At 39.7% G+C, this 24,682-nt stretch overlaps 2 pseudogenes; one reads left to right on the plus strand and one right to left on the minus strand.

Moving 5' to 3' along the window:
• The first annotated feature begins 12,457 nt into the window (after positions 1 to 12,457).
• Positions 12,458 to 13,639, plus strand: LOC119507341 (annotated as a pseudogene).
• Positions 13,640 to 23,292: 9,653 nt separating this feature from the next.
• Positions 23,293 to 24,287, minus strand: LOC119507160 (annotated as a pseudogene).
• Between the last annotated feature and the right edge of the window lie 395 nt (positions 24,288 to 24,682).

Consider the following 24,682-nt stretch of genomic DNA (forward strand, 5'->3'; position numbering starts at 1 on the left):
ACATTCCAGGTTTAGGAAAGAATTTGCCAAGTAGAAGACTCTGGGCAATTGAATCATGCACCCCAAAAAGAGACAAGCTCTTCATCTTAATCCGTGTCCTGTGGGTATGAAACCATCTGTAAATAGGCCCCTTTGAAGACATATTATCAGTTAAAGGATGGACACATCTGGACTAGGATCTTCTAAGGTCGTAATTAGGATCTGACCAAACCAAACCAGGGTCGGCCTGAGTCCATATTACTGGAGGCCTTATAAGAAGCCAGAAACCAGTTGGAGTCAGAGAAAGCCACAGAAAGAAGACAGAAGTCAGCAGAAACCAGAAGAGCAGACAGGAGGAGAGAGAAACTGCCGTGTGACAGAAGGCAAAGAAGCAAATCAAAGAACCCAAAGGATTGCTGCCTGCCAGCACCAGAGACTACCAAGTCTGAAGAAAGCATGGCCTTGACGACACCTTGATTTAGGACTCCTGACCTCTAAAACCAAGAACCAACAAATTCCTGTGTAAGTCAGCCCAGTGTGTGGTAATTGTCTTAGTAGCCCTGGAAAACTAAGACAAAGACTGGCAGGACCAGATTTTAATTTTAGAAAGATAAACAGGTGCAATATGGAGATAGAAGAGAGCAGGATCAGAGGTTAGGAGACAAACCATGGCCTGCTACCGGAACCCATGCAAGTTAGGCTGGAGGTCCTAATGAGGGCACTGATAGAAGAGTCAGGAAGTCATCTCAAACATTAACAGTTTCTGTGGTTAGGGTTAGGAATAAGTTAGCCATAGGGTTAGGTGTCAGTTAGGATTCTGATCAGGGTTAGTGATTTGGCTAGGATCACCGCTATCGCTGATTTACTTCCCATTTGAAACATGATTCAAAAGATTCATATAATCCATATTAGTTCAATTCTAAGATATTATTTTTCCATTTTAATATCTCTAAATTTAAGGTGTATCTTATAAACATTTATGAGCCCTAGCTTAATTAGCAGTGTACTTTATTTCGTGGCCACAGCAGTACGTTTAATAATGTTGCATCTTACAAACAATGGCATCTGAGATTTAATGAGATATGGTGCAGGTGTTCAAAACACAGTAGAACATACTATAAATCATGTTAGTTCAGAGGGAGGAAAACCATCATTGGAGTATATTGTTTGCTGATCATATTTTAAAGTCTTATAAAATATAAGCTTTTGGAGATTATGTAGGACTTCTTTGAAGAAAAGCTAATCCAACTTACTTTTGCTTTCAGTCCATTGTGTTTTCTGGAAGGACCACAGAAGATTGATCAGAGAACTCGGTGATGCTCAAGCAGCAGCATGAAACACACACACACACAAAACAGGAGTTGAGCTTTTAAAAAGTAAGAAAGAAAACAGAAAAATATAGGCATAAACAAATGTTACGGAAGTTTATTTCAAGCAGGTGAATTCATTAACAAAACAACTATTTTTAAAACAACTCATGACTGGTTACCAACCTACTCATGATTTTAATTCATTCAAATAGTCCTTTTCTCGGTTATTCAAACCTGCTTTGTGTGTATTGAATAAACAGAGTATCATGTTAACATATTAAATGCCTAAGTCTGTCAGAGGGCTAGAAATCCTCAAAGGTGCCTAAATATAAGAAACTAAAACCTCTGGGGGAAAAAAAAATCTGTTTTCTTGTTTCCTTACCACATGTCTAGATGAACGTAACCACTTCCTGATTAGAATCCCTGCTCTTGTCTGCTCCAACCTATGCTACGTGCCTCTGCCAGACTAACTCTTTTTAAATGCAATTTTCAGGTTGCTGTTCTAATTCCAAAACCTTAAATAGCTCCCTAGAGCCTCACAACTAATGCCCAAACTTTTCTGCCTCACTCATAAGACCCCCTGATCTGCTCTACACAGTCCACTCTAATTCCCACAGTTTTTCACCTTGCATCCTCTGTAGAGAGAGCTAATCTCAGTCTACCCTCTGTGCCTTTTCTAATATATTTTTCTCCCCACCTGGAATCCCCCTCTCTGCCACTTTAAAACTCCCAACTGTCTGGTTCCAGCTCTTTTGTAGTATTTCCTCAGTTATACTCAACAGGCCAGCCAAGGTGCCTGAGACACCCAGAGCTCTCCAGCAATGGAAACCTCTGTGACCTTCACCCTGATGAGGGGGCTGTCCCAAGGGGTCCCTTCTATGTAGCTGGCCCTGTTCCACATGACTAAGACACTGTGGCCAAAGCTGATTGGAAGAGAACGGGCTCCCAACCTAGGTCCTAGCCTATTGAGCTGACAGTGGTCTATGAGATTGCCAGGTGCAAAAGCTGTATTTAAACAAGAATGATGAGGGGTAGCCAGACCCAAGAGACAACGCCCTTGGAAATCTTAACAGAAGATACAAGGAGAGAGTACTTACAGGAGCAGAAATGAAACATCAGCCAGTAGTTGATAGACCTTTAGAGAAGGGAGCTTGAACTCCTGCTGCCAACAGGCCACAAGGTCATCCTGTCACTAGAATGGCCTTGGATCAGGGACAAATCCCCAGTTCCAGTTTCCACGAGGTCGGCTGCAATTCAGTCTCTGTTTTCCCCAAGAAGCCTGTCTTTAGGGCTTTTCCTGGGTTCTTGTGAAGTCTGAATGATTAGTGGAGATTCCTGTTTCCCATGTGGATCCATCAGGTAAACCTTCATTACTTAAGGAAACCTGAATAAGTGTTATATCCTTATACCAAAAGATTTAACGCACACGCGTGCGCATACACGCACACACACTGATCTTCACCAGGTCTTTTCCCTTGAACATCTGCAACATTTCTGGCCTGAGCATGCAGTTTGGTACTTGTTACATATCTTATAAAGGTCACTACTGTTTCTTGTGCTTTCGTTTTGCTTCCCAAATACATCATACTTCCTCCAGGCAGGGCTCATGGTTTATGTTTTTTTATCCCTCATACCCTGTATGACCTTGAATAAGTTGTTTAACCTTTCCAAGCATCAGTCTTCTTGTTCTCAAAATTGGAATAAAAAGACCTACTCCGTCGGTTAATTGTGAAGATTAAATGATAGCATGTCTGTAAAGTGCTTGGCATTGGGCCTGGCCCAAAATTATGCTTCATACATGCTGATGCTGATGGTGGTGATGGTGGTGGTGACGGTAGAGGTGGTTTTGTTTGTGGTTTTGATGTTGGTACTGGTGCCTGTGGTGGTAATGGTGGTGGATGATGGTGGTGATGAAGGTGATGGTGGAGGGTGGTGATGGTGTTAACGGTGGTGGATGGTGGAGGTGATGGAGGTGATGGTGGAGGGTGGTGATGGTGTTAACGGTGGTGGATGGTGGTGGTGATGGTGGTGATGGTGGAGGGTGGTGATGGTGGTAATGGTGGTGGATGATGGTGGTGATGGAGGTGATGGTGGAAGGTGGTGATGATGGTGATGGAGATGATGGGTGGTAGTGGTAGTGGTGATAGTGGTGTTGGTGGTGATGGTGGTGATGGTGGTGATGGTGGTAACAGTGTGGATGGTGGTGGTGATGGAGGTGATGGTGGAGGGTTGGTGATGGTGGTAATTAATGTGGTGGATGGCGGTGGTGATGGTGATAGTGGTGCTGGTGGTGATGGTGGTAGTGGTGGTGATGGTGGCGGTGGCTGCGGCAGCGGTTGTGGTGGTGGTAGTATGCATCCTACAGTCTGAAAACACAGTTGATAATTGAAGAATATTTATTGATATGCCGATCTTCTGGTGAACCATACACTGCATGAGTTAAAAGGAGAATTAGAGGTCGCTATAAGAAGTAGAAGCAAAACCCAACATTTGTGGAATGCCTACTCTGATATATCAAGCACATCTAATTTAAAGATGAGAAAAATTAGGATCAAATAAATTAAACGACTAGCCCAAGTTTGCAAAACTGCATAATGGCACTGCCTGGTGCCTGGTTCAAACTCAGATCTGTATGACTGTAATAACTGCACCTGTTCCACAACACCCTGCTCCTGCACAAATAAACCTCTACGGAATGCATGGATGTACGGAGGAGAGGCCTGGCAATGTTTGCCCAATGCAGTAATAATCTCCAAATACAAACTTTATTTTTTTCTCAATAAAGGCCATATTTGCATGCACTGATTATACCATTTGCATCCTAACCTCCCCCATCAAACTCCATTTCCCATCTACACTTGACCAAGGGCTTACATGAGCATTAGGGGAAACAAAGTTGAATTACTCAATTTCAAAAAGAGGAAACATAAAAAGGGAGGTGTCAAAAAGCGGGGCGCCTGCTGAGAGGTGGAAATCAGCCATTAAGATGCACTTCCAGTAAAGCTCCTTTTATAAACATCCTCAGGTATTAGCTACTTCTATTCCTCGGAAATATGTTTTGAAAGACAGGCTCTGTCAGGGTCTTTCTCCCTGATCTTACTTTCTGATTCTAGTTTAGGTAACTCTCTGTTCCCCTGAAATACTTTTGGGTGATGCAGTTGCGGGAGGAGAGGGGGTGTTGGCGTTTATTGAGTATCGCCTGCAGGAATTTAGCTTGCACTCACCCATTTAAAGATCACAAGGATCCCAAGAGGGCAGATTTCATCAGGATGAGATAATACGGCCCACATAGAACTTGCCCGTGATCACATCGGGAGTAAAGGGTGGAACCCAGCTCTCTTCTGCCCCAGGGCCTCGGGCACTTGGTACAACTCTCAGTTATCACGCTTACCTCCCTCTTAGCCCCTTCGAAAGTCAAGTGCTGGTTCCAACAGCAAAGCCTCTGTAGTCAAGCAAGCTTGCGTTCAAATCCAGCTGTGCCACCTCTGGCTGGGTGACTTCTGGACACTCACCCAACATCTCTGAGCCTCATTTCTCTCACTCCACTTGGCAGAATCCTTATGAGTATTAAATGGGAGAAAAAATGACTAGCAGCAGCCAGCCCAGCCCACGGTCAGTACTTTGCATATGGTCATCATTAGCACTACTCTTAGTTACGGTCCCAGCCCTGCTCTATGGGTCTCTCCTCCAGGTCCTGGTACCTGTCTCTGATTCTTGGTGCTGATCCCCAGCTAAAAACTAGAAACCAGTAAAGCCCACTGTAGAAGTATCAAAGCCAGCTCCATACATCCAGCAACCTCGCAGTCCTTGTGAGAGGACTGGGGGGGTGATGGTGAAAAGAAAATTAGATATGAGTTTGTGAAGCTGATACAGCAGCACAAGGGCTAATGTAGTCTTGGGCTTTGTTCCCAGTGGTTTCATCAGCAGAGAACAGAGGTAAGAGTCCTTCTTTAATAGCCTTTCTCAACCCCCACCTGGAAAATTACATTAAATTCCGGGCACTTCAATACCATAAAGACATAGAAAAGCTGAAGGGAGTTCAGAGTAATAAAAATGAAGGGGAGGTTGGAGGAATTGATTTACTAGGAAAGATTAAAATAACTAACTCTGTACAGCATGTCTGGGTGGTGAGGAGCAAGGGGGAACACATAGCAGCCTATAAATAATTGAAACATGTAAACACCCGCGGGAACAGTTCTTTAGCATGGTACGAGGAGGCACGACTCTGGGTAATGAGGGTAAGATGAAGAAAAGGGCATTTTATGAAGAATGTTGGGAAAATCTTGGGTTTGTTGTTTTGTTTTGTTTTGTTTTTTGACAGTGAGAGAGAGAGAGAAATTAAAGATACCAAATAAAGATATATTTTCCAAGTCGGCAGGAGGAAATCCTTTTTCTCTGAAGCATATGGGTTTCCAGGCTACTCTGGATGTCTACTGTTACAATTACATAACCCTTTATTGTCATCCTCATTACCTGTGCCCCTGCCAGCTAGATTATAAAGTCAGTGGGAATGGAAACACATCAGTTTTTCCCACTGTGGACTCCCCAGCACTACGCAGTACCCGCTCATAGTCACTGTTCAGTAAATATCAGACAAATGAAAAACTGAACAGATGACTACTTCTCAAAGAAATAGAACAAATAAAACAGACCTCTTACCAAAAATGATATGTAATGTTGGTCATTTAAAGCACAAAGAGTCACTTAAAATTACATTAAATTGCTATAGATTGTGAAATAAAGAATTTGAAGTTTAGAAAGACCATTAAAAGTCCAATCTTTCAATGATTCTCAGCTTTTTTCCAAACCAGTTTATGTGTACACCTATATTTATTCAAAATTTCTAGCACATTATTATACTTCCATCCCTTACTTTCTACCATAAAAAAAAAAAAAAAGCTTGACAGAATGCAACATAACCAGAGTGCAGTCTTGGAGACACTTAAACTTATAAAAAACAAAAATGTAAAAAATTCACAGACTTTTAATTAATCCTCCCTGACTATCCCTGTGTGCAGAGACTGTTTTGTCCTCTCCAGCCCTAACACAAGACCTGGCACATTCCTAGGTGCCAAAGGAATATTTTTTTAATTTTTGAACAATAAAATCATTTGCAACATTGTTCACACCTTACTAGGATCTGTGTGTTGAGATATGTTGGAAGAGAACTGCTGTTCTGGTCCGACACTGTCATTTTCAGATTGGGACAGTGGAGCACCAGAGAGGAGTGTGACTTGCCCAAGCTGATAGAATTCCACCATAACCAGAACTACAGCAATGGCCAAGATTTACTGAGCTTACCAGACACAGCTCTTGGCATGCTGTATTATTTACAAATGAGGAAAGTGAGGCTTAATAAAACTAAATAACAGTTTTAGAGCAAGTGGTGGAGCCCCGTTGAGACCAGAGGCGTCCTTCTGAGCCCACCTGCTTTACCAAGCCCCTTAGCCACCTCCCGGCTCCGCCGCTCACATCCTATAACCCAGGATCAGAAAACAAAGCAATAGACCCCCAGGACATCTAGGTGTGTTGTTAACAGAGAATTCTCTTTGTTAACTTAGCCAAAGCCACATTGAAATTTAGAGGCAAAGTCCAGACAGCCCTTGGTGTATATGTTTGTTTCTGAAAATGCTAACTTTAAAGCCTAAAGTCCATATGTAGGATCCCAGTTCTACCACTATTGCCCCCAATAATACATGCTGGGGAGAAAGCAGTGGAGGAGCCATGTGTTCAATTTACTCAATGAATTTGCTGAATTTCTACTAGGTCCTAGGTGCTTTTGAAGCAGTGGCTATATAAAGATAAACAAGACGCAAGCTTGCCTTCAAGGAGCCTGCAGTGTCGGAAACAGTAAGGTGAGTTTGGGAAAACTCAAGCATTCCAGGGGTGCGGAGGCACAGAGGGAAGGAGGAGTAAATGTTAGCACTGAAGAAGTTCAGGGAGCTCAAGTCATGGCAGGCTGGAAGTTACATTAGAATTTACCTGACAATTCCACTTTTAGATATATACCTCAAAGAATTAAAAGTAAGAACTCAAACAGATAGTTATACACCAATGTGAATAGCAGCAAAAGGTGGTAGCAACCCAAGTGTCCACTGACAGATGAAAGGATAAACAAATGCAGTATATCCATACAATAGAATACTATCCAACCATAAAAGGGAATGAAAGCCTAATACATGCTACAACATAGGTGAAACTGAAGAATGGGTACTCCCAACTGAGATGGGTAAAAGGCTAAGATGAAATGAAGAAATCTACTTATATAGTCTCAATAATACATCCTTGTCTATTTCTCTCTCATTTAACAGCCTGGGATAGGTGGGATGGATGTTCTATTACATGAGGACATTTAAGGAACCATTAAGATTTATTTCCTCTCTATCTCCACCATCCCAGCAGCTCTTAGGACACTGGACTTATTTGCCTGGTCAAAGTGGAGTCTCAAGGTCACATGTGTTACAGCTTGTGGAAAGGAGAAAGATGAGGGTATGAATGTGTGATTTCTGAGGCTGTTCCAGTTTGCTAATGCTGCCAGAATACAAAATACCAGAGATAGATCGTCTTTTATAAAGGGGGTTTATTTGGTTACTCAGTTATAGTCTTAAGGCCATAAAATGTCCATCGACAACTTGGTACCTTCACTTGAGAAAGGCCATTGGCATCTGGAAAGCCTCTGTTAGCTGGGAAGGCATGTAGCTGGCATCTGCTTGCTCCCAGGTTGCGTTTCAAAACAGTGTTCTCCAAAATGTCTGCGTCAGCTTCCAAAAGCAGTCTTCAAAATGTCTGTCTCAGCTCCAGCTAGCTATGAGCTCCTTCTGTCTAAGCTTTTATAGAGCTCCAGTGAACCAGTCAAGGCCCACACTGTATGGAAATTATCCAGTCATAGTTATCACCTACAGTTGGGTGGGTCACATCTCCATGGACACAACCTAATCCAAAGGTTCCAACTTAATCAGCAGTAATATGTCTGCCCCTACAAGAATGCATTAAAGAACATGGCATACAAACCGGCACAGAGGCCCAGGCCTAAATGTGACATAAATCTCTTCTGCTCTCCTTCCATAGCTAGAAATCAGTCAGGTGGCCAAACCCTTGAGAAATTTAGCCTCTAGTTTGGTAGCCATTGACTGGGCTACCAATTGTTGGAAGAAGGCAAGAATGGACCTTTGTGGGCAGCCTGACATCATCCCCACCGAACCCAAGGGCAAGTTTGGCCCTGGTTGGAACTGTCTCAGGCTTCCTGGACTGCCTATCTGGTCAGATCTCATCTATGCGGAGGATGAAATAAAGGAATTTAGAATAGTAAACAGAGAGGAGATGGTACAGTATTGAGATAAGGTCAACATTGGTCTGTCTGGGTTCTAAGACAGACTATGTTTCTCACTCACAGAACAAACTGAACTAAATCAAATAACGGACTTCACTTCTCTGCCTTCCATTTGTTTTCAATACAAAAAAAAAAAAGAGGCTAATGGCAACCATTCCTCACCTCTCTGGAATGTGATAAAAGTAATACAGCTTGCAGAGGTCATTATGGACTCTTCATTTGTGCTGCCCAAGCAGATAGTCATGAGGAGTACACAGAAATCCATTACTGTTTAAGAAAAATCAAAGATAGGAGTTTCCATAGAAATGAAAATCTTGGTGGGCAACAATCACCCTGTGTTGCAGTATAGGGTAGAGGAGAGAAACTAAGGCTGAGGTCAAGAAGCTTAGGTTCCAAACCAGCTATCGGGTGAACTAGCTATTGCGCTGTCTTTACAATAGGGTTAATTAACTCCTTTCTTATGTTATTCTAAAGATTGAGATATATGTACGTTCCTTACTTTCCTAAGGCTGTCATAACAATATACCACAAAATGGATGACTTAAAACAACAGAAGTTCATTGTCTCACAGTTCTGGAGGTCAGAAATCTGAAATCTGCAGGGAACAATCCTTCCTTGACTCTTCCTAGCTTCTGGCAATGGCCAACAATCATTGGACTACAACCACTACTTCAGTTGTTCAACGGCCTGCTCCCTCTATTGTGTTTCCACCACCCTTGTCATAAGGATGCCAGGATAATAAACCTCTTCAAAGACCCTATTTCCAAATGAGGTCTCATTTACAGGACTGAGGATTAAGACTTGAATGTATCTTTTGGGGGGGACCCAATTCAGCCCATAATAGAATACGGGTCTAGCTAAGAGCAAGGGGTGCTTACTACGTGCCAGACACTGTTCCAAATGCTTTACAAATCTTAACTCATTTACTCCTGACAACAACTCTTACAGGGGTAGGTATAGAGGAATAGCAAACTGAAGTATAAAGAGGTAAGTAAGTTTGCCCCAGGTCACAAAGTTAGAAAAAATGGTGGAAATGGGACTCAAATCCAGACACTCTGATTGCAAAGCCCATGCTTTCAAATATGATGCTAAACTGCCAAGTACAGAGTGTGTAGTTAGTAAATACTGAAGAATAATACCATAATTGTAACTTCCACTGTACTTAAAACATTGATCATTCTCCTTTATCTTCAACAGTCAGGATTCCATAAGAAAATACAAGGAAATATACTTTATAAATGATTATTGTCCAGGAGGTGGGGCAAGATGGCAGCATAAGGAGGTGTAGAATTAGTTATTCCCCAGAGCAACCAGTAAATAGCCAAGAACAACTAGTAAATAGTCTGGAACAACTGTTGTGGGACATCCATGACTGGACACACGTCGTACAGCAGTCTGGAGTGGGTGGAATGGCTGAGACCACAGCATAGGACTGTAACTAAAGCTCCCCACACTGCAGAGATGGTGACCCTCCCCTACCAGCACACCAGGATGAGTTGGAACACGTCCATGTGTGAAAAACAAGTGATATCTGCTGGGAACAAGGGAAGGTAGCCCAACCAAGTTCCAATCACAATTTTAATTAACAAATTTGGACTGCTGAATACAAGCTATGAGCACAGATAAACCCGGAGCAAGCAGGAAAGGAACCCTGAGGTCTCTCCTAGCAGAGAGGCAGTGGGGCTGAGGGAATAAATAAATAAATAAATAAATAAATAAATAAATAAATACAGAAGCTTTTGGAGTTGGCTGAGCTCAGAATACTGGAAAAGGTCTGTATCCCAAGAAAAGGGACACATAGAACCAGGTATCAACTCCAGTCGACCAGCAAAACTGGGGGTGGGGTGCTGGGGGCTGGCGACTGGCTCTGAAAAGGAGTTTTCTTTCTTTTTTCTTTTTTTCTCTCTCATTCTAATTCTCTCATTAGAGAAAGCCTTAGGCATTTACAATTTTTGGCATTGACCCAGGCAAGGGTGGAGTTAAGATAGTTAGAGAGACAAAGGAAGAAGTCAAGGGAAGGAGATAATTCCCTAAAGGGAATATCTTCTTAAGAAAAGGAGGGCAGGGCCCAGCTTAAGTGGCTGCCCTCTCTCAGAGAATTCAGACCCCAGGGCCTGGGGAAAAAGAGAAAAAAAACAGAAATAACTTAAGCTTGGCTTCTGGTTTATCCTTGGACCCTGGCAGGGACAAGGTATGCTGAGAAGTAAAGGCATCACAATTTTTTACAACAGTGAGGAGTTGCAGGCTGACAAGAACCACCTACTGGGCAGGATAGGAAAAGCACGAGTCTAGAGGCTTCACAGGAAAGTCTGAAAATCTTCTGGGTCCCATCCTCAGGGAAACATAATACTTATTACACCCACCTCCTGGGGCATGAGCCTGTCTGGTCTGGGAAAATCTGATTGGAGTAATCAAGGAAGCCACATGCCTAGACAACAAAAACTTATGATTCACACAAGGAAAAATGAAGATATGGCCCAGTCAAAGAAACAAACACACTTCTAGTGAGATATAGGAGTTGAAACAACTAATTAAAGATGTTCAAACAAGTCTTTTAAACCAAACCAACAAGCTTGAGGAAAATGTGACAAATGAGGTGAAGGACATAAAGAAGACACTGGATGACCATAAAGAATTCATAAGCTTGAAAAAACAAACGGCAAAGCTTATGGGAATGAAAGGCAAAATAGAAGAGATGAAAAACACAATGGTAATACACAACAGCAGATTTGAAGAGACAGGAGAAAGGATTCATGAACTAGAGGATAGAACATTGGAAATCCTACACACAAAAGAACAAATAGGGAAAACAATGGAAAAATATGAGCAGGGCCTCAGGGAATTGAAGGACAACATGAAGCACATGAATATGTGTGTCATGGGTATCCCAGAAGGAGAAGAGAAGGGAAAGGGACAGGAACCATAATGGAGTAAATAATCACTGAAAATTTCCCATCTATTATGAATGATATAAAATTACAGATCCAAGAAGCACAGCATACCCCAAACAAAATAGATCAAAATAGACCTGCTCCAAGACACTTAATATTCAGATTATCAAACGTCAAAGACAAAGAGAGAATTCTGAAAGCAGCAAGAGAAAAACGATTCACCACATACAAGGGACGCTCAAGAAGGCTATGCGCAGATTTCTCAATAGAAAGCATGGAGGCGAGAAGGCAGTGGTATGATATATTTAAGATACTGAAAGAGAAAAACTACCAACCAAGAATTCTATATCCAACAAAACTGTGCTTAAAAATGAGGAAGACTTTCCTAGATAAGATGGCACCATCCACGCCACTCCTGGCTGTGCGAGGATCAGAAGGACTCTACATGGTGACTGCCCCCCCCCCACATTTTACAGAAAGCACAGTGTTTCCAAGAGAGTCTGGGAAAAATTTCAAGTTCTATGCCTTCAGTAAGGATGGGACCTTGTTTGCCTGGGGCAATGGAGAAAAAGTAAATATTACCAATGTCACTAACAAGCAACTCCTTTGACCTCCCAAAGGCAGTTTGCCTTGAATTCTTGCCAAAAACCACTGTCCTGGCAGCATGGCAGACTTATGCTACCTCTAAAGATGGCACAGCTGGAATATCCAACCTACAACTTTTTGATGTGAAAACTGGAACATGTTTGAAATCCTTCATCCAGAAAAAAAAATGCAAAATTGCTGTCCATCCTAGTCAGAAGATGAAACTATTTGTGCCAGAAATGTTAATGATGAAGTTCACTTCTTTGAAAACAATTTTAGTACAATGGCAAATAAATTGCATTTGCAAAAAATTAATGATTTTGTGTTATAACCTGGACCCCAACTATACAAGGTGGCTGTTTATGTTCCAGGAAGTAAAGGTGCACCTTCTTTTGTTAGATTATATCAGTAGCCCAATTCTGGTGGACCTCATGCAGCTTTAGCTAACAGAAGTTTCTTTAAGGCTGATAAGGTTACAATGCTATGGAAGAAAAAACTACTGCAGTGTTGGTAATAGCTAGTACAGATGTTGACAAGACAGGCACTTCCTGCTATGGGGAACAAACGCTGCATTACATTGCAACAAATGGAGAAAATTCTGTAGTATAATTACCAAAAAAAAATGATCCCATTTATGATGTAGTTTGGAACTCTAGTTTCACTGTGTTTTGTGCTGTTTATGGCTTTATGCCTGCCAAAGCAACAGTTTTCAACTTTAAATGTGATCCTGTGTTTGATTTTGGAAATTGTCCTCATATTGCAGCCTTCTATAGCCCTCATGGACATATATAAGTACTAGCTAGATTTGGCAATCTGAGGGGACAAATGGAAGTGTGGGATGTTAAAAACTACAAACTTATTTCTAAACCAGTGGCCTCTGAGTCTACATATTTTGCTTAGTGCCCAGATGGTGCGCCTAGGTTAAGAGTTAATAATGGGTACAAAATTTGGCATTATACTGGCTCTATCTTGCACAAATATTGTGTGCCATCAAATGCAGAAATTTGGCAGGTTTCTTGGCAGCCATTTTTGGATGGAATATTTCCAGCAAAGACAATAACTTACCATGCAGTTCCAAGTGAAGTACCCAGTGGGGAACCTAAAGTTACAATAGCTTATAGAACCCAGCTTTAAGAAATAAACCAATCACCAATTCCAAACTGCATAAGGATGAACCACCTCAGGATATGAAGCCACAGCCAGGAAATGATAAGCCATTATCAAAAACAGCCCTTAAAAATCAAAGGAAGCATGAAGCCAAGAAAGCTGCAAAGCAGGAGGCAAGAAATGACAAGAATCCAGGTTTGGCACCTACTCCTGCCCCACAGAGCATACCATGAAATACTGTCTCTCAGTCAACTTCTGGAGACCCTGAGATAGACAAAAAAAAAAAAAAAAATCAAGAACCTAAAGAAGAAATTGAAAGCAATTGAACAATTGAAAGAACAAGTGGCAACTGGAAAACAGGAAAAAATCAGCTGGAGAAAATTCAAAAAGAGAAAGCCCTTCTGCAGGAGTTGGAAGAATTGGAATTGGGTATTTAAAGATTCGCAGAAAGCAAGTTGGTTACCAAAAATCAGTGCAAATACATCTTATATTAAACCCACTGGTGTACATGGAATATCCATGTACTCAATTGTTCACCCATGATTTTAACCATTTATCCAAGACTCTGCATATGTGTGAAAATATTTAATAATGTCTGTTAAATTGAATTCTTCTATCTGTTAATACATGATTTAGAAAAGAGACTCATGAATTTTTAGACTAAGCTTGACATATTAAAAGATAAATGTCACTCTTTTTTAGTGGGGAACAGTATTAACCCTATAAATGAATAAAGACATTTTAAATATGAAAGAAAATGAGGGATAGTTTAAAATATTTTCAGACAAACAGACACAGAGGGTTTGTGAACAAAATACCTGCTCTACAAGAAATACTAAAGGGAGCACTACAGGCAGATAGGAAAAGCAAGGGGAGAGAGGTTTGGAGAAGAGTGTAGATGTGAAGACTATCAGTAAGGGTAAAAAGAGAGAGGAAAAGAAAAATAAAACATGACATAAGATCCAAAAGACAAAATGGTAGACAGTCAACATTACACTGAGTGAAATTGGCCAGAAACAAAAGGACAAATACTTTATGGTCTCACTAATATGAAGTAACATTGATGAGCAAACATTGAAAATTAAAGTTGAGAACACAGGTTATCAGGAGATAGAAAGAGGTTAGAGATCATGCATTTGATACTGAAGTAGCACAGAACGTTCAAAAAGATTGGTTGTATAGATGCAGAAATGGATAGCACATTACTGTGTGGTGGTAGCACAATATTGTAAATACTGTGAACAAACATGAGTGTGAGTATGTTTGAAAGATGAAGGCTAGGGGCATTGTGACACCAGAAGGAAAGATAGAAGATAAAGACTGGGATTGTATAACTTAGCAAAACCTAGAGTGGTCAATGATGGTGATGTTTTTACATGAGGGAGAACAAATGAATGTCAACATTGCAAGGTGTTGAAAATTGGGTGGTGTTCTGGTTTGCTAATGCTGCTGTGAAGCAAAATACCAGAATGGATTGGCTTTTATAAAAGGGGGTTTATCTGGTTACAAAGTTACAGTCTTAAAGCCATAAAGTGTCCAAGGTAACACATCAACAATCAGGTACCTTCTCTGGAGGATGGCCAATGGCGTCCAGAAAACCTCTGTTAGCTGGAAAGGCATGTGGCTGGTGTCTGCTCTGGAGTTCTGGTTTCAAAATGGCTTTCTCCCAGGACATTCCTCCCTAGGCAGAATCTCCTTTTCAAAATGTCACTCTCAGTTGTTCTTGGGGCAAATGTCCTCTCTTAACTTCTCAGGAGCAAAAGACTGGTTTCAAAGGCCATCTCCAAAATGTCTCTGTAAACTACAGCTCTTCTCTCAGCTCCTGCATGTTCTTCAAAGTGTCTCTCTTGGCTGTAGCAAGCTCGCTCCTTCTGTCTGAGCTTATATAGTGCTCTAGTAAACTAATCAAGGCCCATGCTGAATGGGCGGGGCCACATCTCCATGGAAATTATCCAATCAGGGTTATCACCTACAGTTGGGTGGAGCGCATTTCCATGGAAACAATCAAAGAATTACAATCTAAGCAACACTAATATGTCTGCCAACACAAGATTGCATCAAAGATAATGGGGTTTGGAAGAACATAATACATTCAAACTGGCACAGATGGTATAGGGGAGAAAATACAAGCAATGCAAACTAGAGTCTATATTTAACAGTACCATTGTAAGATGCTCCCATTAATTATAACAAAGACAATATAGCAAAGCTAAATGTCTATAAGAGGGGGCTATAAGGGAATGGTATGGGATTCTTGGTGGTATTGTTATTGTTGTATGACCTTTCCATTGTATCATATTTTATTTTATTTTTACTTTCCTTTTATCTTTTATTTTTTTATTCTTGATTTTTTCTCCTCTTCCTCTTTCTTTGCAGAAGAAATGGAAATATCCTCATATAGATTGTGGTGGTGAATGCATAACTATGTGATTATACCAGGAAACATTGATTGTTTACTGAGGATGGGCTGCATGGTGTGTGAATAAAACTGTTTAAAAAATAAACAGAGTGATACAAGTGCTGGGAAAATGTGGAGAGAGGGATGTACCTATTCCCTCTTGGTAGGGAAGTAGAATGGTGCAGCCCATCTGGAAGACAGTGTGATGGTTCCACAGGAAGCTAAGAATGGGGTTGCCATCTGGTCCTGAAACCCTGTTATTGGGTATATACTTGGAAGAACTGAGAGAAGGGACATGAATGGACATTTGCACACCAGTGTTTATGGCAGAAGTATTCACGATTTTCAATGGATGGAGGTGGACTTGGGGTACATCAACTAATAATGGAATGATGAACTATGGTGTATACATCCAATGGAATATTGAGTGGCAGCAAGAAGAAATGAAGTTGTGAGGTATGCAACTAGGTGAACGGAACTTGAGGACAGTATGTTGAGTGAAATAAGCCAGAATCAAAAAGACAAACATTATAACACCTCATTAGTATGGACAAACTGTAATGTGCAAACTGAGAACTGAATCTGAGAGCACATTTTATCAGGGAAAGGCTAATTGTAAAAGTTTCTAGACTGTAAGCTCTTACAGCAGTCACATCCATTCGTGAGTTGTAATGGTTATTTCTAAAATCTGAGATACCCAAAGTTTCAGTCCCTGTAACTTTGGGTATGTGTGTGACACTTGAGACGCAGAGCTAGAGTTTGGCAGCTATGAATATCAGCGTTATCCCATACAGCAATTGTTTAAAAATCTGAAAAAGAGATCAGACTTCAATTAGAGATACAAATGAAATGGACTTGGTTGGGACTAAGGTAAATCAAACTAAAAGCTAAAGGATGATATTGACTATGTTTTAAAACTTCAACTTCTATGTGAGACCAAAGGAAAAGGTGTTTACTTGGTGCAAAATCTATATTTTCTGTAGCACACTATATAATTTAACTTGTATGGTCAGTTTATTCAAACACCATAATTACATGGGGGTGAGATCTGGTTGGGTTGTACAGATTAGCATGAAGCCCTGATACATCCCAGAGTAATTTGGGCAGAGAATAAAAAGTATTTGCAAAGCCCCCTTTAGGGACTGGGGGAAAATGTGGTAATATTAAACTTCCCCACTTGGGGAATTCCTGATATTCTTACAAACATTGGAAACGACAAGTTTAATAGGCTGAGCTCTTGATCTAGGGACTTGCCCTTATGAAGCTTGTTACTGTAAAGAAGAGGCTAAGCCTATGTATAATTGTGCCTAAAGTCACCCCCAGAGAACCTCTTCTGTTGCTCAGACGTGGCCTCTCTCTCTAAGCCAACTCTGCAGCTAAACTCACTACCCTCCCCGCTATGTGGGACATGACTCCCAGGGGTGTGAATCTTCCTGACAATGTGGGACATGACTCCTGAGGGTGAGCCTGGACCCAGCATTGTAGGATTGAGAAAGCCTTCTGGACCAAAAAGGAGAAGAGAAATGAAACAAAATAAAGTTTCAGTGGCTGAGAGATTTCAAATGGAGTCAAGAGGTCATTCTTGAGATTATTCTTATGCGTTATGTAGAGATATATCCCTTTTTAGTTTTTAGTATATTAGAATACCTAGGAGGAAATACCTGAAACTGTTGAACTGCAACCAGTATCCTTGATTCTTAAAGACGATGGTATAGCTATATAGCTTACACGGTGTGACCATGTGATTGTGAAAGATTTAGTAGAAAAATGGGGACAAAAATTAAATGAGTAATAGGGGAGAGGAAGGGTATGAGATGTTTTGTGTGTTCTTTTTTTACTTCTATTTTTATTCTTATTTTTATTTTTAGAGTAATGAAAATATTCAAAAATTGTGGAGATAAATGCAGAACTATATGATGATACTATGATCAATTGTACACTTAAGATGATTGTATGGTATGTGAATATGTCTCAGTAAAGTTGGCATTTAAAAAAGCTATTATTTTCCAAATGTGAATTAGCACCAGTACGAACTATTAATATTTCAATATGTTCAATTCTCCTTTGTAAATAGTGAAGCAACAAAGTTGGAATGTATAATTTTTAAGTCCAGTAGATTCCCATTTAGGGTTTGGCACACTCTATATTCAGCAATCCACGAAACAGCCTAATTTCTATTGCAGCAAATCTATGGCTGATTTATTTACTGCCTTCCAAATGAAAAATTCTCAAGTCTAGTTGTAGAAAGCTGAAAAGAGGCTGTGATGGGCCCTCCTCTCCTTTACATATAATTTGTTTCCAGAACATAATTCCATAATCTGATCTTAAATATAAATTCCTACAGTCCTAGGCATGTTGTAATTCAGTCACTACATTACGCGTTATGTTGGTTCTTCCCTCTCATGTAACGAACTTCACAGCATATGTCTGAATTCTGACATTTGTTTCAAATTCTCAGCCCCTTTCTAGAGCACAGCAACTAACTGAATGAGTTTATAATTTGTTCAGACATTTGTCTCACGGCCCTTAATATAGTTCCTTGAGTGTGCTCAGAAGCCACGGGTGTGGTTCCCAACTTAGATAGCCTTATGACAAGCTGTCATGTGTTTCTGAGATAAAAACAGCTAAACTGGAATTCTGAAATATAACTGCTGTTCTGAACTAAAAATATAGAACAAATCATTATAAAACATGCCCAAACGGTATGCTATATTCCATCACGGTGACTTGATTTTCTTGTGTTTTTGTTTTGTTTTGTTTCCATATCCCCTTTGTTGCAGTTTAAGTCAAGCCACTTTCTCCCAGGAAGGGTGTGGTTTCCCACACAGAGGTTTGGTTTAGAATCAGGGGAAAGGACTCTTTCAGCTGTTGCCAGTCTGGAGAAGCTATCCCTTGGCCCCAGAGTCTACCTCTGTCTGCAGATCCCTCCAATCCAGAATTGAATTTTAGAAAGTAGTAATCAGGAGGTGTGCTTGTACTGTTTCCTTCCTCTGAATTCTTTCTTCACCTACACAGCTGTTTAGCAAATTTGAGGTGCCCTTCCTTGTTGGAAAAACATCAAGCAGAATAGAGTCTGTGTAGTTTTAAGAAATGGTAACCGACTTATATTTTGACCTCCCAGATGTGGTCACACTAGAATCCATTCTCAGATATTTTCTACAGGACATCATTAGAAGGTTGATATTTTTTGCCCTGTTTTTTAATATTTTTTTTTGAATTTGTATTGCAGTATAATTGGCATACAACAAATTGTTACACAAAAGTGTAAAATCTGATGTTTGATATTATGTATACCCATTAAATCAAAGTAGTTAATATATTCATCATCCCAAAGTCTTTTCATGCCCCTTGGTAATTCCTTCCTTCCACCCCTGCCTGTCCCCCAGGCTCAGACAATCTACTTTCTTTAACTATATGTTTGATTTAATTTTCTAGACATTTATTTAAATGGAACCATACAGCAAGGGCTCTTTTTTGTCTAGCCTCTTTTACTCAGACCAATTATTTTGATACATCATTGCTGCAGCATGTTTCAGTAATTTGTTCCATTTTATTGTTAAGCAGCACTCCATTATATAAATATACCACAGTTTGTTATCCACCCATCTGTTAATATAATTTGGTTTCTTTTCTTTTCAGTTTCTCACTACTACAAATAAAGCTGCATATGTCTTTGTATGGATGTATGATATCATTTCTGTTGGGTTTGTACAAAGACATGGAATGGCATACGTTTACATTTTTAAGAAACTACCAAATGTTTCCCAAAAGTGGTTATGTGATTTTACATTCTTACCAGCTCTATAGGAGGATGCCATTCCCTTTAAACCTGCACCAACACTTGGTATGGTCAGTTTTCTTAAATTTTAGCCATATTAATAGGGGTGTAATACTATTTCATTGTGGTTTCAATTTGCATTTCCCTAATAAAAAATGATGTTGACCATCTTTTTGCTTATTTACCACTGGTATATTTTCTTTGATGAAATGTTCAGTCTTTGTTTTCTCTGCAGAGTGGAAAGAAAGGATGACTTAGGCAAACTGGTTGTAGAAAAGGCAAGTCTTCTGCCTGTTGTTCTAACTCAGTTGTCTAGTTCTGGATGAAAGTCCTTATCAAATATATAATTTGAAAATGTGTTCTGCCAATCTGTGGCTTGTCTTTTCATTCTCTTAATGGTGTCTTTGAAAGAGATTGCACTTATGACACTGTATTTGAGAAATTTTTGCCTAAAGCAAGATCACAAATATTTTCTGTTTAATTCTTGAAGTTTTATAGTTTTAGTTTTTATGTTTAGGTTTAAATCCATTTTGAGTTAATTTCTGTATATGGTGCAAAATATAAATCAACATTCATATTGCTGCATGTGGACATCCAGTTGTTGCAGCACCATTTGTTGAGAAGCATGTACTTTCTCCATTGAATTCCCTCTACATCTTTATAAAAAATCAGTTGCTCATACATGTGTGGGACAATTCATGGACTCTGTATTCTGTTCCATTGATCTGTTTGCATATCTTTACACTATTAACACACTGTCTTACTTTATATATGTCTTTATATGTCTTGACCATAAGCAGTGTTAGTCCTCTAACTTTGTTCCTTTTCAAAGTTCTTTTAGCTATTCTAGATTTTCTGAATTTCCATATGAATTTCTGAATCTGCTTTTCAATATCTAAATTAAAATCCCAAGAGATTTTCATATGTCTCTGTATTTAGGCCTTCTTTAACTTATCTCATCCATGTTTTGTAGTTTCTAAGGTATAGGTCTAGCATTTTTTTTGTCATATTTATCCAAAAAGATTTCATAATTTTTATTCTATTAAATGCTTCTTTATCTCAACATCTAAGTGTTCATTGTTAACATATAAAAATTTAATTGATATTTGCTTATTGATCTTGTATCCTGCAACTTTGCAAAACTCACTTTTTAACTCTAATAGCTTTTCCAAAGACTCCATTAGTTTCCCAATCTAGATGACTTTTATTTCTTTTTCTTGCCTTATTGCCCTAGCTAGAATCTCCAGTACAAAGTTGGATAGAAATGATAAGAATGGACATCCTGGCCTTGTTCCTGATCATAGGAGTAAAGCACTCAGTCTTGCATACATATGATATTCATTGCCTTTTATCAGATTGAAGAACTTTCTTTCTAATCCTAGTTTTCTGAGGGTTTTATTAGGAATTATGTTGGATTTTGTTGAATGCTTTTTCTGTATCTTTGAGATGATAGTATGTTTGGTACTATGATTAATTACACTGATTGTTTTCGATTGTTAAATCATCCCTTGCATTCTTGACATAAACCCAACTTGGACATATTATCGTTTTTATATATTGTTGAGTTCAATTTGCTAAATTTATGTTTACAATTTTTGTACTTATGCATGTCATGAATATGGATCTGTAGTTTTCCCTTCTTCTAATGTTGTTCTCTACTATTGGCATCAGACCTTATAGAATGAATTAAAAAGTATTCCCTTCTCTTCAATTTTCTGGAAGAGTTTATCTTAAAATGGCATTTCCTTTTCCTTAAGTGTTTGTTAGAATTTAGTAGTGAAGTTTTTTGGGCCTGGAGCTTTCATTGTGGGAAGGGTTTTAACTACAAATTCAATTTCTGTTAAAAAAAAAAAAAAAAAGAAAGAAAGAAAAAGAAAACAGAGCTATTCATGTTAATCTATTTTTCCTTGAGTAAGCCTTGTTGGTTTGTGTCTGTTTTGGTTTGTGGAAGTGGCCAGAATGCAATATTCCAGAATTGGGTTGGCTTTTAACAAAGGTGATTTATTAGCTTACAAATTTGCAGTCCAAAGGCCATGAAAATGTCCAAATGAAGGCATCAACAAGACAATAACTTCTCTGAAGACAGGACATTGGCATCTGGGACACCTCTGTCATGTGGGAAGGCACATGGCCAGCGTCTGCTGGGACTTCTTCCCCGGGTTTCATCGCTTTCAGCTTCTGGTTTCAGTAGCCTCCTCTCTCAGCAACTCCGGAGATTTTCTCTGTGGGATTCTTGTCTTAAATTCATCTCTCTGCTTCTCTGGGGCTTCTCTGAGCTCCTATCCTCACATAAAGGACTGCATCCAGTAAAAGGATTAAGACCCACCTTGAATGGGCTAGGTCACATCTCAATTGAAATAGCCTAACCAAAAGGTCCCACCCACAACAGGTGTGTACCCACAGGAATGGATTAAAAAACATGGCCTTTTCTGGGGTACATAACAGCTCCAAACCACCAGTGTCTTTCAAGGAATTTTTCCATTTTATCTAAGTTGTCAGATTCACTGGTACCAAATGTTCATAATATTCCCTTATATTTTAATAACTGAAGTGTCTGCAGTGATAACACCTCCCTCTTTGGATATCTTCATTTGTATCTTCTTTCTTTTTCACCTGACCAATTTGGCTAAAGGCTTTTCAATTTTATTGACCTTGTCCAAGAAACAGTGTTTGGTTTCATTGATTTTTTCCTACTGTTTTTCTGTTTTCTATTTGATTGACTTCTGCTCTGATTTTTATATTTCCTTCTCTCTTTTTTTACTTACTTTAATTTGCTCTTTTTCTAGTTTCTAAGAATGAAGTTGAGGTCATTGATTTGACAATATTCTTCTTTTTTCATATAAGAATTTAGTGATATAAATTTCCTCCTCAAAGTATTGATTTAGCAGTGCTCCACAATTTTTGTTATGTTGCATTTTTATTTACAGTCATTTCAAAATACTTTTTTTAATTTCAGTTTTTATTTATTCTTTGAGCCATGGGTTATTTAGAAGTATGTTATTTAGTTTCCAGTATTTGAGAATTTTCCAGAGATCTTTCTGCTGGTTGAATTCAACTGTGATGAAAGAACATACTTTGTATGACTTAATCCTTTTAAATTTATCAAGAATTGTTTTATGGCCCAGAATATGGTTCTATCTTGTTAAACATTCCCTGTGAAATTGAAAAGAACATATATTGTTGGGTAGAATGTTCTTTCTGTGTCAATTCGGTCAAGTCGATTGACAGTGCTCTTTATATCTTGTATGTGCTCACTGATTTTCTAGCTACTTATTCTATCAATTATTGAAAGAGGGTTTTTTGTTTTTGTTTGTTTTTAGTTCACAAGTTTATTATGAAAAACACTGCAGTGCTCTTGTGCAGTAACATCATTTTACAGGAGGGGAAAAAAGTTCTGTTCAAAACAACTCACCAGGTTCTGACAATAACAAAGAACAACATGGAACAGAAATTGAAAAGGAAATAAACTGAGTGCAGACAAAACATACAATTAAATTAAATGCTATCCCTGAAAATAAACAAAATGATTTCAAAACTCACAAGTACAGGGGAGGCCTTGGTACTTATTTTTTAAAATGTTCATTAAGTTTCAATGATTGTTGCTATCCTTAGCTACAGTCATGCCGAGTAAAGCTATAGCTAAATGGAAGTTTAACTGTATTCACGAGATGCTAATGTTTACATCTTAATATCTGCGGTCTCTCAGAGAAAGCAAAAGTAACTACAAATAGTGCTATGCCAGCAACTGGTTTCTTGACCAACAATGTTGCGTCAGCATGCAATGAACTGGTTCATTCTAAAGTGGTCACGGCTGTTGATGACAAGAGAGTTTGTATTTCTATATGGCACATCTTTTGGTCCATGTGAAAACAAGTTTTTGAATGTTAACTATTCTCTGACACTTCAGAGTTACTGTTGCTCTTCCCATTTCCATTAGGTCAATATATAGTTCATGGCAATACTGTACAAGTTGAAAATTTCATTACAGGAAGTAGTCTGGGGTACGACGAGTAATATGTGGCTCGCCACTGCGAGGTGCTGGGTCAAACTGCAAGAAAGAGTATTTTAGAGTATCATCAAGTTCCATGATTGCAGCTTGGTTACCACAGTGATAACAATAGTTTGGAGCACTGAAAATTGTTACTGCATTCAGGTCATGGCACCAGTTATATCCCTCCATCACCAGCTGGTGAGCTCTAGACACCAATGTGAGGCCATTGGCATGATTAAATGTCTCAGAAATATCCTGCTCAAAGGTATAACCTGCTCTTCAAGGAGATATACCCCAACCACCACGATCAACTGGATCTGACCACAGCAAGTCACACATGGGACCCCCATGCGGAACTTCTTGTAGGCGATCAAGTGCTCTGATGTGATCCAGCGTATCTACGGATGGTGAGAGGCCACCGTGTAGACAGAAGATCTGCCCATCCACCAAGGCAGTGAGAGGAAGATAGTCAAAAAGATCTGTAAAATATTTCCAAACATTTGCATTTCCGTATTTCCTTAAACATTCATCATAGAAACCATATACTTATGTGATCTGTCTGCTCTCGTGATTCCCTCGAAGAGTGATGCGTTCAAGGTAACGAAACTTAAGAGCTACAAGCAGTGTGACTGTTTCAACTGAATAATAGCCTCTGTCAACATAATCTCCCATAAACAGGTAATTCGTATCTGGTGATTTGCCACCAATTCTAAACAGTTCCATGAGATCATGAAATTGTCCATGCACATCTCCACAGACAGTGACTGGACATCGAACCTCTTGCACATTGGATTCTTTTGTCAGGATTTCTTAAGCCTTCTCGCAGAGGCTCTTGACTTGGTACTCAGACAGCTGCTTGCACTCATTCAGCTGCTCGATCCACCGGTCCAGTTCCTTGGTGAACACCTTCTCGTCCATGATGCCGCCCGCCTGCACCGGCTGCCGCTCTGCGCTGCTCCCGCGCCACCGCCCGCACACGGGCCACACGTACACACCGCCGCCAGTTCCCGGGGTAGTACTGTGGCTACTGCTGCTCGGCCCTAACGATGGTCCGCTGGCTCTCTCCGCAGTGCTCGGCCCTGGCCGCTGCGCCGCCTCCTCCTCTCGCTCTAGCCCCGGAGCTTGGCTCTCTGTAGCGGCGGCCGCGGAGCATGGTCGAAAGAGGGTTTTTAAAATCTTCAATTTATAATTGTGATTTTCGGTATTTCTGCTTGCAGTTTTGTCACTTTTTACTTCATGTGTATTGAATCCCTGTTTATTACGTTCATAAACATTTTGAATTTTTATGTTCTCTTGATGAATTGACCCCTTTA

This window comes from Choloepus didactylus, chromosome 12 (assembly GCF_015220235.1).
Source record: "Choloepus didactylus isolate mChoDid1 chromosome 12, mChoDid1.pri, whole genome shotgun sequence".
Taxonomy (NCBI): Eukaryota; Metazoa; Chordata; class Mammalia; order Pilosa; family Megalonychidae; genus Choloepus; species Choloepus didactylus.